The 16610-nt window shown below is 38.2% G+C and overlaps 1 protein-coding gene across 19 annotated transcripts in view; it reads left to right on the top strand.

Annotated features, from left to right (window-relative positions):
* Rasgrp3 (RAS guanyl releasing protein 3) overlaps positions 1-16610 on the top strand; it is a 134291-nt gene that overhangs the window by 53872 nt on the left and 63809 nt on the right. For 13 of the 19 annotated variants that reach the window (XM_063229947.1, XM_063229910.1, XM_063229928.1 and 10 more), the window contains one exon: positions 13447-13579. The exons of 5 other annotated variants lie outside the window; for them this stretch is intronic. The gene's annotated coding sequence lies outside the window, so the exon portion shown is untranslated. Of the gene's footprint in view, positions 1-5613; positions 5768-13446; positions 13580-16610 lie in introns of those variants that run through there. One more of the 19 variants, XM_063229922.1, reaches the window with a different exon arrangement.

Here is a 16610-nt window from a genome sequence, read left to right as displayed (position 1 = left end):
GAACCAACTCTTTGATTCGTTGATTCTTTGGATTGTTTTCTTAGTCTCTATTGCATTGATTTCTGCTCTGATTCTTATAATTTCCTCTCTTCTTTTGGCTTTGGGCTTGACTTGCTCTTCTTTTTCTAGCTGTTTGAGGTGTAGCATCAAGTTATTTACTTGTATTCGTTCTGTTTTCCTGATGTGGGAACTCAGTGCAATAAATTTTCCTCTCAGAACGGCTTTCATTGCATCCCACAGATTCCGGTAAGTTGTATCTGCATTTTCATTTTCTTTTAGGTATTGTTTAATTTCTTCTTTAATTTCTTCTGTGACCCACTGATTACTCAAGAGTGTGTTATTTAGTTTCCATGTGTTTGCGGAATTTTTGCAGTATCCTTTGTCATTAATTTCTAATTTCAGAGCGCTATGGTCCGATAATATGCAAGGGATGATTTCAACTCTTTTGCATTTGCTTAAATATGTTCTGTGAGCTAATATATGGTCTATTTTAGAAAATGATCCATGTACTGCTGAGAAGAATGTGTATTCTGATGTTGTTGGGTGGAACATTCTGTATATGTCTATCAAACCCATTTGTTCACAGGTGTGATTCAGTTCTGTTATTTCTTTGCTCATTTTCTGTCTGGTTGATCTGTCCCTTGGTGTCAGTGGTGTATTAAGGTCTCCTGTTACAATTGTGTTACTGATAATTTGAGTTTTCATTTCTGTTAATAATTGTTTTATATAACTGGGTGCTCTGGAGTTTGGTGCGTATATATTTAAGATAGTTATCTCTTCCTCTTGGAGTTTTCCCCTTACGAGTATGTAGTGACCTTCTTTGTCCTTTATGGTCATTGTTGGTTTAAAGTTCACGTTGTCTGCAAACAGAATGGCTACTCCTGCCTTTTTTTGGATTCCTGCTGCATGAAGAATTGTTTTCCATCCTTTGACTTTCAGTCTGTGAGTATCTTTCTGGGTTAGATGGGTTTCCTGTAAACAGCATATGGTTGGATTTTGTTTCTTGATCCATTCTGCTAGTCTGTTTCTTTTGATTGGTGCATTGAGACCATTTACATTAATGGTTATTACTGTTAAATGCTGGTTAATTGTAGGAATGTTATCTCTCTGCTGTTGCATCTTTATCTTTCTGTTCTGTTTAATTATTTGCTTTGCTTAGTGGTTTTTTCCTTTGTGTATCTAAACTGTCTTTCAATATTTTTTGCAGGGTTGGTTTGGTGTTCATGAAGTTCTTCAGCTGTTCTTTGTCATGGAAGTATCGTATTGCACCATCTATTTTGAATGATAGTTTTGCAGGATATATCAGTCTTGGTTGGAAATCATTTTGCTTTAGGATCTGGAATACTTCACTCCATGCTCTTCTTGACTTTATCGTTTGTGCTGAGAAGTCTGCTGTGATTCTGATAGGTTTTCCTTTATAAGTGATTTGTCTTTTCTCTCTGACAGCTTTTAATAATCTATTCTTGTGTTGGATTTCTGGGATGGTGACTATTATATGTCTGGGTGTAGTTTTATTTTGGTTATGACTGTTTGGAGTTCTATATGCTTCACTGATCCTGATGTCAGTTTCTGATCTCATGCTTGGGAAATTTTCAGTTATTACTTCTCTAAATATCCTCCTGACATCCTTCATGTTGTCTCCCTCTCTTTCATTAATCCCTATCATTCTTATGTTATTCTTCTTTGCATCGTCTTGCAGTTGTTGAATTGTTGTTTCCTGGTTCCTTGTTATTTTCAAAAGATCTTTCCTTTCCTGTTCACTAGCTGCAATCCTGTCTTCAAGGTCTGAAATTCTATCTTCACTTTCATTAAGGCGGTTTTTACAACTTTCAGTGGAGTTTTTTATTTCCTGTATATCTCTGTGCATCTGCATTATGTATTCTGTTTGTTTCTTATATTGCTCGTCTAGGGATTCTATCTTTTTGTTTAGTTCCTCCAATTTTTTATCTGTGTTTTCTTTAGATATATTTAGAATCTCTTTCATTTCTTTTATCATTTCTTCTTTTATCTGGGAGATTATTTCGAGTTTGAATTTCTTTAAAGCTTCCTGGAGTTGCTTGTCAATTTCAGTGGTTATTGTGTCCGATATATGAGGTGGATGGGATATATTTTCTTCTATATACATCGCTCCTAGGGTTTCTTGAGATGGGCTGGAGGTTTGAGGTTGTAATTTGGTCTTTCGTTTTGTCATTTTCCTATATTTCTGTGTTTCAAGTGTTACTTGAAAGCTTCCTCAGGATCTGTTGAAAATCCCCTTCTATGTTTGGAGCTACTGGGACTATGGCGCCGCGCTACTCCAAGCCATTAGGCCTACAGAACCAGTGGCCCTCCTCTGCCTGCTCAGAACTCCGCAGTTCCAGACAAGCTGGGCCTCAGGGACACTGTGCGCCCACCTGCCCCTTGGAAGCTCCACAGTTCTTCAATCGCAGCCGGGTTAGGGTACTCACCACAGGCCGCAGTGCTTCAGGAACCTGTGGACCCTCCCTGGTTGCAGAGATATCCACAGTCCTCCAGACACACAGAGAGGCCAGTGAGGGCACCCCAGATCTGCCCAGCTCCTCCTCTGCAGACCTGTGGCCAGGCGCGGCAGCTAAACAGGCTGGGCTAGGCTGGTAGTGTGGGCCAGCCCACCTATTGGGAGCTCAGCAGGTCTCCAAATGAAGCCGGGAATGGGGAGGCTGATGTGGAAGCCTTAAACCCACCTCTCTCCTTCACTGCACCTGGAAGCCTGAGGGAACTCCAGCAGTCTGGGCGCAGAAATCCAGAGTCCTCCAGACGCGCAGAGAGGCCAGTGAGGGCACCCCAGATCTGCCCAGCTCCTCCTCTGCAGACCTGTCCAGATCTCAGATTCTTGATTAAGAGCTTTGCTACATGGACTGAAGAAATTTTCCTGAAATTTATATGCTAAAGTGCTTAATCCTCTATATGACTTGTCTGAGAATAGAATCAGTAAGAAAGTAATTAAAGTTAAATAAAGCCATAAGAGGCCAGGTACATAGTGGCACACACCTGTAATCCCAGCACTTGGGAGGCTGAGGTAGGAGGACTGCTGTGAGATCAAGGCCAGCCTTGACCTTGCATAGAGGTTCTCTGCATAGAGAAACCCTGTCTGAAAAAGACCAAAAAAAAAAAATTGTTCTGGAAAGTTCCATTTGCCACATCCCTTTTCCTTCTTGAGGAAACAATTACTAGCTAATGTGTGTAGAATTTGGATACTAGGACGAAGGGTGCCGCAATTCATGGGCTAGTTAGTCTGACTTACAGCAGAGTAGGCGGAGTTATAGTTACAGCAGTTGGATCAGGGGAAAATGGGAGAGCCTCTGCTGGACAGTTAAAATGAAAATTGAGATTTGAGGGACAAAAGGTAAACGGCAAATCCGTGAGATTCCACGAGATAGAAGTAAATGCACAAACAGCATCGGTACTGAATCATCAGAGCCGAGAACCAAGATCCATTTTCAGTCCTAAAATTCTTCCCTTGCCCTATCTCAAAGATACCTACAGCTGCTCCAGATGTCCCCTGGCCATCAGCCAGAGTCTGTGCTTTTTACTAAAATCCACCTTATCATTTTAGATTAAAAGAGGTATGTTGACAAAGATAACCAGGTTAGAATGATCCTTGGAAAGTCAAAGAGCTGAATCACGAAATCCCACTGATGACTGGTAGCATACAGCTGCTTTATTTCTCCATATCTAAATGGCAAAAAGGATGACTACATGTTAGAAAACTCAAAATCAACCTTTGCTATATGTACCTTGTATGTCCCAGGGATCCCATATGGCTTTGGATTCTTCGGAAGTGTGCTGTTACGGAATCTTTTCTTGTACTAACTCACCATTTAAATTTGGGCGATTCATGCTATAATTTTGGATTTCAGGCTTTCCTTTTAGAATGAGGTTGCTCAGGTGATAATGAAATGGAAGATCCTCTTGAAAAGTGGAAATGTTTCCTGTGTCTTCCACTACTACAGTCTTTCTGTTAGTTACAGAGTTTCATTTGAGTAGACCAAAAACACTAACAGAAGGCTTGGATGAGCAAGACGAGGAAACCAGGTGTTTGGAGACCTGAACTGACCAGTACATAATTTTCCTGTAGGCTTTTCTCTTAAACAACAAAGGAAAAATACCAATTCATATGGTGCCAATTATGTAAATTATTCATCGTGTCTACGTGCTAGAAATTAAACTGGAAATTAACCACAGGAAATTATCCTGAAAAGCCCACAGTTGCCTATAATACATGTGAAATGTGACATGGAGAAATAAATTGTTAATAGTTGTAGTCATGCATCCAGAGTAACTGTAGAGAGGAAATGGGAGAGAGGGAAATTATACTAGCTGTAGCATGTGGGATCTGAAAATGTTTGCCTCTAAACATGACTAGGCACATACTGTTTTTTTTTTCGGTAGCCCAGTGTACATTTTATTTTCTCTTAGTCTTTCCAAAATTTACAAAGTAAAGTATGGAGGTCGCATTAACACCAGTCCCAGAGTGTTTAGGAATCATTACTAGACATCTATTTAGTTGATTGGAGAAAAATACATAAAACTTTATAAGAGAAAAAACTTAGAGGTGATGTGGATATTTTAAATAAAAATAAATAATAATTTGCTAGCCTAACTAGATGAAGCTGTTGGAATCCCAGACATACATTTTTGCTTAGACCAGAAGTGAAATTTGTCTAGCAATTTGATACAGCTTTTGAGTGAGCATTTGCCAGAGTCTTATGTAAGCACAATAGCGGTCTTGCTTATCTAGTCCATAAATAGCAACATTCTGAAGATCTTCACTGAAGAGTCCTCTTAGCTTTTGCATTTGTGATGTCAGTGAGTTATCCATGTGTCTGAGGTAGGGGTGCACAATTGCCAATCTCTATAAGACTTAAGAAGATACCACAGGGTCGGGGATGTAGCTCAGTGGTACAGTGCCTGCCTGGCAAGTGCAAGGTCATGAATTTGATTCCCAGTATCAAAAAAAAAAAGAAAGAAAGAAAGAAAAAGGATGACATAATGACATAATGGAAGATTGCAGACAAGAAAGATTCTTTCTAAATTAAAAAAATAGATGTTTTCCATTTGTACTCCAAATATTATCATAAAACATAATTAGATTTTAGCAAAAATTATACTTAAAAATGATATCAACAGCAGTAATGTAGACTCCCTTACCCTTGTTTCAGATGTATTTTGAGTCTTGGGAGTTTCTTGATTTTTCATAAGAGACAGCTTTAGGTATTTCAGCTTTTTTTGTCATTTTTTTTTGCATGTGATCTTTTTACTATCAAAAATATGTAGTAACAAGTTACTGAAAGGTCAAGGCATGCTACAAAGGAAGTTCTTTTAACCTAAATTCTTGGCAAATATTTTCAGATTTTGTTTTAATACTTAGAAGATGCTGAGGTGATTAAATAAATATTTGCTTGATTTCTTGGGCTAGACCGAGAAGCAAATATTAAAAAAGAAGCCACTGGGAATTAGATAGTGCGGTGTGATAAAGATTGTCAAGGGGCTAAAATTGTGGGAACTTTCAGACTTGTAAAATCCCCACAAGTTACCACAGAAGCTGGTGAGGTTTTTGTTCTAATTTTAGTCCTGACCTCAGTTTCACTTACTATTTCAACTCATCAACATTCTTATTGTAACTAGTGGATCCATTAGCAAAATTGACGTGGCAGGCTCTTTGTGTGGCAGTCGCTCCCAAGAATGGTTTTATGGACTTTAATAACTCCACTAAAAAGTGACTGCAGTGTCAAGACTTGGATTCCAGGTAAGGCTCACTGGTGCATGTGAGACACTGCTGACATTTCTCTTTGTATCTAGTGAAATCTGATCTTTAACCTTTTGGGCCAGACATCTGTTTTTATATTCTGATAAGTATATTACCTGCTTGATAAATATGTCTTTAAAAATGAGATTGTAACATCAATAAAAACATAATTGAATGAGTTGAGTTGTGTGTCTAGGGACAGGGAATTTTAATGTACCAAAGTATTGAATACTACAAGGTAAAAAACTGACTACAGAATTTTTATTGAACTAAATATAGGACCAAAGTGAAATACAAATAGAATTTAAATTAATTCATAGTTTAGGACTTAAACTTTCACCCTATGCTGCCTTTTTTCATCTTCCTCCTTCTCGGTCTTCCTTTGAAAAATGGGTCTATGTAAGTAAAAATATATGCAGCTCATGAATTTTAAGAAAACAAGAAACATTTTGTTCCTTGGGTAGAGGTCATTTGGTCATTTGCTAGGAAAATACTAATAGTAGCTAGTATTCATTTAGAATGTTCTGTGTGCTGGCTAATCAGCTCATTATCTGTTAGTGGTTTGCTTAACAGTCTACCACTATTACTAGCCTGTTATTCAGGTAAAGACACAGAGATATTGCAGATTGAATAACCTACTTAAGGCTACAAAGCCAGAGAGTTGAACTGAGAATCTGGCCCTCAAAGCCAACCTCTCATGCATCCCACTGTACTTAGAAAAGAACTCGTTAAGGAATGAGGAAATGTGTAAATCCCACGCAGACCCACAGGAAGTCCCCATTGGATTTTGTCACATGGACTTTCATTGAACTTTGTGCTGATGCTCAGACGTTCTAGTCCCTCTCGCCTTCTCTTTTGTTTTTTGCAAGAAAGAATGAACACATGTATACTTCAGTCTTGGTTTTCAAACCCCACCATCCTGTGAGGAGTCCTGCTCTTTTATACCTGGTCTTTTTCAATGTCACTTTCCTTGAGTAGAGCACTTTCCTTGTCTCTGCTCAGTGAAATTCCACTCATGCTTGAAAGCCCAGCTCAATTCTGAGTCAGACCTTGTTTTTACATCTTTTCTGACTCTGTTACAATGGCCTGGATTTAACTTCTGTGCAAGTGTGCTTCCCCTCTAGATCCTAAATCTTCTGAGGTCACAATCTGTGCCTGATACATGTACTTATGCCTCCCTACGGTGTTAATCACTCTCTGGCACAGAAAAAGTGTCCATAAAATCAATGAGAAAGGGACTGGAAAAACGTTCAGTGCATTTTTATTCTATGTCATTTTAAAGGTGTGGAAGTATGCCTTGAGATTCCATTTTGTCATATTACTATGAAAGAAAGAAATCTTTCAATACTCTAGTGAAAAAACCCAGAATAAGTTAGAGAAGAAACCAATTTGAATTTTATAGATCATGTTGGAAGAATAAGATGGGAGAGAGAGATAAGCATATGAAAGTGTGAGACATATCTCTGGATTGGGGGCTCCAAAAACAGACAGCTCATTCTTAAACTACTAGGGAAGCAGAAGCACTTGGTACCCCAAATCATACAAAGCGCAAAGGGAGTATATTGAGTACTAAAGTCTAAAAGAGTCAGGAGGCAGGAGGCAGATTTTTGAAAGATGAATACAAGCTTGCCAAGCAGACGTATTGGAGGATGGAGGATATTCTTAAAAAATAAAGACAGTGTGTGCAAAGCATGAGAGCTGTGAACAAGAAGTTCCTTTTGACAACAGTAAAGTATGCATGGAATAAGATGTGGATGAACGGGAGAGAGAGCCCATTGGTGAAAGGCTTTGTTACAGGGAATCGTTGAAGAATTTTGAACAGGGGCACTCTGCGATCAGTCTAATAATCTGAAAGCTTAATTTGGCTCCAGCAGAGAGGAGAGATACATGGGAGGTTACAGTCATTGTAGAGGCCTGATAAGTTAGTCCTTTCAGCAGGCCAGTGAGATGTAACACAGCTTCATATGTCTTGATCTGCCACACTTCAGTGAATTACAATAAATTAACTCTTTTCTAGCCTGCCAAAAAAGGTGTTCCCGTAGCTTGTCCCCCTGTAGATCTTCAACAGTAATTTTATGAAGTGATCTTCAACTCCATCGTTCTTCTCCAGCTCCCTGGATCAAAAATACCCATCGGATGCCAGCCTCTAGGAACTGTATCGTTTCTGAATGCTAATTTAGAATGCTATCCAACCAGTGCCACTTTAACTGTCCCCTGAGACTTTTCAAAGTTTTGTGGCATGTGACAAATCTCTACTGGTCTGCTTGCTTCTCATATGTGGTTAATCCACTTAAATTATTGTTCTAATGGGGAAATAAATTCTAAATTCTGAATAACTACAAATTGTGTTGGGAACATTTCACAACATTAGGTTGTCTCTCTCTCTCTCTCTCTCTCTCTCTCTCTCATTGATTTTCTTAAAACCTATCTCCAATGAATTCTTTTGTTCTAATGAGGAAGGCAAATTGATTTTGTTTCTCTCATGTTAAAGGACAGTGAGCCTTACAGAATTTAATGGGACCTAACATACCAGAGAATGTTCTTCTCAGGTTTGTTCTTTTTCATAGGAGTGCACTGTGGTTTCTTTTTTTTTTTTTTTTTAAGAGTAAGGAAACAGGTTAATGTCTTACATGGGAGAATGGCAGAGATATCACTGCCTCTTGAGATTTGTTTTCCTTGTGGAGAAAGATAGAAACATTTACTGGAGGAAAATCTGAAATAAAGAGAGAATGATAGTGGCTAAGTTGTAGCCCCTAATTATGGACCTCAAACTGTAAATTTATCTGAGATCACAGAAATAATTTTTTTTTGTCTTTTTCGTTTTATCGGTACCAGGGATCGAACTCATGACTGCCTGCTTACAAGGCAGGCGCTTATGCTGCTGAGCTAAGCCCCAGAAATAATTTTTAACCCATTTTTTGTTTTTATGTTTTATTTTCAACTGGTTCCAACAACAACAAAAAAATCTAGCTCCAAATTCCTGATTTAAAAGTACTTTCAAACTGAAACTTTGTCGCCCCATAAAAGAATATTATAAACACATGGATTTCTAAATAAAAACAAAATAGTTTTACTTAAATGATCATCATCATCATCATCATAACCACCAAATTCACTCTGAAGAAAATGAAACAATCAATAGTGGAAGGATATTTGACTTTATTTTAGGGGATTGAGACCAGGTGCTTACAGGATTAAGGCCATGGATAGGGGGCCTATGAATACAATATTGGAATATTTAAGAGAAGAAATATGAGTTCTTTTAAAAGTCTTTCTTCCCAAAGTTTCAAATTTTAGCTTTTGAGGTAAGAATTTTTAGTTCTTAGTTTTATTTTGGGATATTATTTGCAAATGGAATGCGGGCATTGTCCTGGTGATCACGACCGTTCAGCGCTGAATGCGCCTTTCTGGTAACTGTCTGCCTGTAAGCTTCTAGGATGAGTACATTCTGCTTCTCTCCCATGTTCAGCTGCAGACAAATGCTAGGAAATTTCCCTCTGCATTCTATTTCAGAATTTCATGCCGTTTATTACAAGGGCTCTTTCGAGATTCTCATTTCTCATTCAACTTTCTTAGGTAGCTGTAAATTTGTTAGTTTGCCAATATTAAATGCAAATACCCAAGAAAAGATAAATAAAATGCAGCCAAACCTTCTGAGTTGATTTTTACCAAAAGATCAGTGAGGGTTTGAGAGATGAGTCCTGAGCTGCTTATTGACTCCTATTCTGTACTTGGTACCAGTAACACCCTGAGAGGCCAAGCTTGCAGTAATAATGAAAGTTATTCATTTTCAGACAATAGGGCCAGTAATAGAACGCTTACAAACCAAGCAGAGGGAATAGGAAACATGTGTTCTGGACAATGCCTCGAAATGGATCTAACAGGCAAGCCTTGAACAACAGCTGGGTGTTTTTGTGAGTAGTGGGGAAACAATAAATGTTTAGAGTCATACTCAGTTTTGCAACTTAACTAGTGGCATGATGTAACTGACCAAGTAAAGGTCGGGTCTCAGTTTTCTTATCTATGAAATGATTAACATTTGGATTATTGTAAGATTAAATATAATCAATGCAATTCCTCCAACTTTGTGTCTTTCCCATTACATTGTCAGTGGCAAGTGGTAATTTTATGCCTATTATTACTTTCTCAAGGCCAGGGCAACATTGATTCCTAGGGCCCCATTAATTTAGTAAAAGTTATTTGTGAAGGGAAAAACAAATGAATAAACAACAAAAAATTTCAGATCTGGAAAAATCTGATTATACCATTAAATAAGCCCACCAGAGATAAGAATGGAAAAAAAAATATTGTTAGAATTGGAAACCATGGTGTTATTCCTGGGTACTCCCTACTCTCACTGTGAAATAACCAGTGGAAATATCACTCTTCTATCCATAAATGTGGGGCATTTTATTGTTCACTTTTATAGTTTCACACATTGCCAAGGACTAGCCCTGCTGTAAGCGCTGGCCCATGCACTGCCGTCAGATTTCCGATGGAAACAACTTTCATAGTGATGGCAGTAAAACTCTAGAGGATGGAGCATACTAGGAAGAGCAACTGAGCAGAGGAACTCAAATGGACAGAAAAATTCAAAGAGTTGAGGGGATTATGTTGAAAGAATTGAAAGTGAAAGCTGGAATAAAAACCAGCCAATTCTGAAATAACTGAAGAACACCAATTATAGTGAGTGGACAGAGGGAAAAATGATATTTTGTGATTTTTTTTTATGTTCTACAGACAACAACAAATGAAGGCTGTGGGGAGTGTGAATGGTAGAGACATAGAAAGCCTCACTAGGAAAGTAGAGATCACGGGGAGTGTAGCTACAATTGTATTTGCCAAGATGAAATAACTTGGATATAGTGCAGGAGTAGGAGACAAAGAATTTCTTTATCATGTCATTTCCCATTATGCTCTAGTCTCACTTACCAAACCATAACAACGTCAGCACAGGAGAGACTCACCCTATAAGTTGTTTCAGAAAAGTTACCAAGAATAATTTTAGAAGCATAACACAAATGGTAATACAATAGCCCAAGGGACAAAGAACACTGTCTCAAAATGAACTCCAGACAAAAAGAAACCTCAGTCTTCTATCTCAATACTTATGGTTTCTTCCTTCAATGTCTCACAATATTTCATGCAAATTTTCTCCTCTTGATAAGTCTCAGATCTGACCTGTAGCTATTAGGTCTCCCAGCAGATGACGTTTTCTTTTCAAAAGAATGGAAGTCACCAGATAACTTCCTTGACTCCTGCTCACCAAAATGACAGATCCTCTACTTTTCTATCTCTGTTGCCAGATGCTGGCTGAGACAACCATCTACTCTTGCTTAGATTGTTATAGCTGACTGTCAACTGGTTCCCATATTTAGGGTAAATTTTTGCTCAGTCTCTTTGCTATCGGTAAACACAGAAATGATTGTGTCCTTTCCCTATTTACCTCTAAATCAGTACCACTCACCCATTCTTTGTGTAACTAAAACTTCTGTGGTTTCTGGACTAAATGAGTATCTTTTCCCACCAGTATTGAATAGTCTGCAGTCTGTTAGGAACCCATTGCACAGCAGGAGGTGAGTGAGAGTGAAGCAGCAAAGCTTAATCTGCATTTAGACCTGCTCGCCATGGAGGGCATTGCCACCTCCTGCCTGATCAGCTGTGACATTAGTGTCATAGGGGCCCGGACCCTAGTGCAAACTACATGCATGAGCAGTCCAGGTTGCATACTCCTCATGAGAACAACACCTGATGATTTGAGGTGGAGCTGAGGCAGTTAGGCTGGTGCTGAAGGATGTAATTTTATGTACTATAAATATATGCTAATAAGAAAAAGAAGCTAGCCCCTCTCCCTTGTCCACAGAAAAACTGTCTTCTATGAAACCAGTCCCTGATATCTAAAGGTTGTGCCCTGCTGTTTTAGAGGATATTTTTTCTCTAATTCTTTGCTGTAGTATGAAAGCAAGAATTGTATGTCTTGATCACTGACCTGTCCTTCTCCTCCCCCGCCCCCCCCCGGCACCCTAGAGGGCACCTAGTACCTTGCATAGCATCTGCTGGGTAATACTTTCTCAGTAACAGTTGTCAAATAAATTGTCTTTCAGACTCTTATTATTATTTTTACTATTGAACTCGAGACCTAAAGGTTTGTGATGGTTAATATTTGTTTTCACAGAGGATTTGGGCATTTAGAGAAACTTCTTTGTCTCCATACGAAGGTCATATGAATGTGGTTGCTTATGGATAATGATTTCTACTATGCAAGGAGAAGGATGTTCAAGGATTTTTTGTTTGTTTTTTCTGGATCTAGAGATAATGTAATAGATAAGAGAGGTTTTGAGATTTCTAACACGGCAAATACCATTTCAAAACTACTTGAATACTTGAAAGACACCTTATAAGTTCACCTTATATTTCACCTTATAAGTTGCACAAACTTAGAGCCAGGAGAAACCTTCCCTGTCATTTTGGAATGGTTCCTAGACACCATCTAGGAACTTAGCCTGCAACCTTCCTGACAGGCTTTGCCTGACTAGCTCGAGACCCTGGAGGAATGGGAATCCTTTGCCGATGAGGCCACCAGCCCACTATGAAATGTTCTACTGCTGTAGTATATTTTCTTTAATTTCCTTGTCCCTTCTTTAACTGGTCATTTCTCCTTCTGTCATTCCTACAAATTGGTCCTGCACTTCAGTTCACATCCGCAACCTTACAGGTTTTCTGAAGGAAAGAGTTCCCGCAGGCAGAGGGAGCTAACTCTCTGAGCGCGCTGTATTTCCAGCCCTGGGTGGGGACCCTTCCTCTTAACTTTCCTAACCTTTTAACCAGTCTAGTAAAGCAAGCATTAGTAGCATTTTACTCAGATTCGGGAAGGACTTCCCACATATGGATCTCTAGTATTGCAACTCATTTTTTAAAAATTAAAGGCTCTGAGACAAGAACCTGGGATGCTAATTTATCTGTTAATGAACAGTCATGGAATTGGCTCCCTTTTACTATTTCTAAAGTTTGGAGTATGATTCTGATTGTCTGAGATAAACTTGGACATTTTTTTTCCCACAATACTGTCTTTGGAAACCATATTAATGACAATCTTTTCAGTACATAAACATATCATGGCCTTTGAAATCATTCTCCAACCTATTTCCCCCAAATTCTATTGCTGCTTTAAAATAAGAACTTCTGGCTTAGAAATAATTCAAACCATCAACACTATAACAAGCCCTATAAACCATCGAGAGACTAAACAACCTGAACTAAAATAACATTGACATTCACATTCGCGAATGCAGTCAGTAGTAATGTAGGGTTAAAATTGATGACTCCTACAACAAACTGCTTTAAGGGTTTACTAACAATCCAAAGTCAATGTTTGGAAATTCTCAGTGAATAATTCACAGAGATAAGTGTATTTGAACCAAAGTAATATTTTATACTATGAACATAAAATTTGATTTTATTACATTTGTGGGCTTTTGACAGGCTGAAATTAAAAACAACTAATTGATTAAAAATATCATATCACCAGACAACTATTTTGAAATGTTCCCTTTTTAATTGGTTTTATAGGCAAAGTTTAGACAAAGTCTTGAAAGTTATAAATATGTTAAACAATACCTTTGAGAAAATCATAACATGATATAGTTATTTAATTCTTTTTTTCTCTGTTCTGTTTTCAGCTTTTCCAATGTACTTATAACTCAAATTGAACAAAACAGCTCTGTGGACATTTCCCTTCACCCACTTCCCAATGATGATAACTGATCTGAAAATCCTTTCACACCTGGAAATCTATTTATATAAAAGCAGCAGGTAAATATTAAGGAAAAACATTGTAGATAATAAAAGAAACAGCCCTAAAAATAATATGCCTAGAAAAAAAAACCTAAAAGAAATGTCTTATGATGTTGGCAGGAATCATTTTGGATGATGAGGTTAAGGGTAATATTTTTTCTTTATTGTCCTATTTTAAATGGTAAAGGTATATTACTTTTGCAATACAGAAGCTTTATTTTTAAAAAGGCCATTGTAGACACAATAATGTCTACACGTCTGAAATATGATCTCAGGTAAATGTGCAGGCGACAGAATGCTAAGCAGAGACACAGAGGCGTCCGCTGATTGCAGAAACACAAGGTAACTGGATAGCCAGGCCCACCTGGTGTGTAAGGCACTCACTTCTTGGCAGATCACTAGTGTGGTTCCAAATATAGTGACAGGTCTTTGGTACCAGATTATTTCTAATCTCTTGTGAGGAGGTCAGTGCCTTTTCAAACAGCTCAGAGCAATGATTTTGATTTTGACCCGAAAAGCCAGTGTAGGTAATCTAGGCTAGTTGGTTTTAAGTAATATAGTTACCGTTCAGTGCATAACAGGATAAAAAATATCTGCATACTCATAAAGTTAATAAAACTTAGAAGTGGTTCAGTCTTAACTTTTAAGCATATTGACAGAATTTACATTAGGGAAATGCAGCTCCAGTGTTCAGGAGACATGTTAGGTTCTTTTATCTTTCTTTCTTTTTTTTTTGGTACTGGGGATCAGACTCATGACCTTGCACTTGCCAGGCAGGCAACTTGTGCCACTGAGCTAAATCCCTGGCCCCCAGGTTAGGTTCTTATTAGGACTATAGACAGATCCCATTAAGCATAGAACAGTGGGCAGGACTTATCATCCCAGTGATAGTTACTTAAAAATGACTTGAATTAGTCATCTAACAAACAAACAAACTACTATCTTAAAAATTTATGGACTTGGTATGGTTCAACATGCTATAAATCCAGTACTCAGGAGGCTGAGGCAAGAGGATTACTGCAAGTTCAAGACCAACCTGTGTTGCTTGGTGAAGTCAAGGCCAGCCTGGACTACACAGTGAGACTCTGTCTTAAAACACAAAAACCCTAAAAATCCTGAATAAATAAAAGTTGAAAAGGGCTAGGAATATAGCTCAATTGTAGGACCTGGGTTCAATCACCAATACTCAAATTCAAAGACAAACTTTGGACAATTTTTATTTGATGCATTTCCTCCTCTGTCAATCCATTTGTTATTTTAACAAATGATTTTTGAGAATCTCTTATATGAGAGGCTTAATCATACGTGTTCAGGAATGCACCAGGGGATAAATGCAAAACTATCTGTGATCGTAGAGCTCATGTTTACAGAGTTAAGGAGATTGAAAGAACAAATAAATAAATAAAATACATGTATGTCAGATGGTTCTAAATATTGTGAAGAAAAATAAATGCAGGAAGCGGGGTAGGACATGCCCCATGGGGAGCAGATGTGGAGACAGAGGTGGGATTTTAAACAGAGTGGTTAGGAAAGGTTGTACCGTAGTGTAACTTTGTTAAGGGATGTATGTTAGCTGCTTCCACATGACTTTAATAATCTCCTTTCAGAAATAATTTGAGTACCCAAACTAGGAGAACACTGACCTAGGGGTTCTGTGGTTTTTGTTGCATACTTGCAATAAGACCGTGTAAGATATTATAAGTGTAAGATCTTGTCTCTAAGACTGGTAACTTTGCCACAAAAAACATGGTTCTATACAGAATAAATTGAGTGACTATTTCTTCTCTAGTTAAGTGCTTGGTATACAGACTCCTCAGATGTTACTCCGCAGTGGATCCCCTGAATGAATACAGTCATGCACACGGACATTGCTTCTTTTTTTCCCCAATTCATTCGTTTGCTTACTTTTTTTTTTTAAATGGTGATTTTTTTTTTGTTTGTTTTTTTTACTCATACACTAAGAATTGCTATTTATTTATTCTTTTTTTGTCTTTTTCATTTTCTCGGTACCGGGGATCGAACTCACGACCGCCTGCTTACAAGGCAGGTGCTTATGCCACTGAGCTAAACCTTCAGCCCCCATTTGCTTACTTTTGAAGCTGAGTGTGAGCCCACTGAGGGTATGGCTAGGGCAACAATTCGTTCACCTTGGCATCCTCAGTTCCAAATCTAGTGTCTGGAATATGTCAGGCGCTCTGTGATTGTCAGTGGAATAAACAAAATTTGAAAGCAAAATGGATACTTGAAGACTTGAACCTCTTAAGGGATGAATCGCTAATGACCTCCTTACCACTCAGTTGCCCCAGTGAGTGTCACAGCACGACAGTTACTCTGCTTCTGCAAATCCTCCACGGAGCCAGCGCCAAGGGCCTGCTCTATGGAATAAAGTGACAGTCTTCCCACAGCAGGGCACTTTCAGTGTAAGGGATGGTGAGACTTTCTTCCCAGTCCCATTTTCCCATGACGGTGCTGTTAAACGTGAAAGCTGCGGTCCCCACGTCCCTTCCACCTCTGTCATAGTTAGTAATGTGCATTATATCCCTGTCCCACGTGGCATGGAAAAGTGATGCTCTTCACACCAGATTGGGACAAACTTATGAGTTTGATATCTACTTTTGGGGAGTCAGAAGAGAGAGAGGGGGAACATAGAGGCTTTATTTTTTAATGAAGTCCTGCTTCTAGGTCTTAATTATTGTGTATTTTTTTGGTAAACTGCCAAATCCCTGTGAATTTTACAGGCTCATTGCAGGAATAGTAATTAGTACCTCCCAGCATGGTAACGAAGGTCAAGATGGATAATATATGTAAAGCATTTGTTATGGCTCCCAAGGCATAATGGAATCATCTGATAAACTATTGCTAGTATTTCCAACACTACTAATTGAGTGAATTGAGGCAGATAGAATTTTCACTTCTATAAATTTTGTTTCCATTGTTGAACATTTATATAATCAGTAAAGATAACAATTATTAATATGTTTGCATTTTAAAATAAATCTAAGTACATTACAATAACCAGGTAACATTTATAACACTCTTGGTTGCCTTA

This window comes from Cavia porcellus, unplaced genomic scaffold, assembly GCF_034190915.1.
Source record: "Cavia porcellus strain 051 isolate PalLab524CR breed Dunkin Hartley unplaced genomic scaffold, mCavPor4.1 scaffold_1, whole genome shotgun sequence".
NCBI lineage: Eukaryota > Metazoa > Chordata > Mammalia > Rodentia > Caviidae > Cavia > Cavia porcellus.
This window is presented reverse-complemented; position numbering and strand designations above follow the sequence as displayed.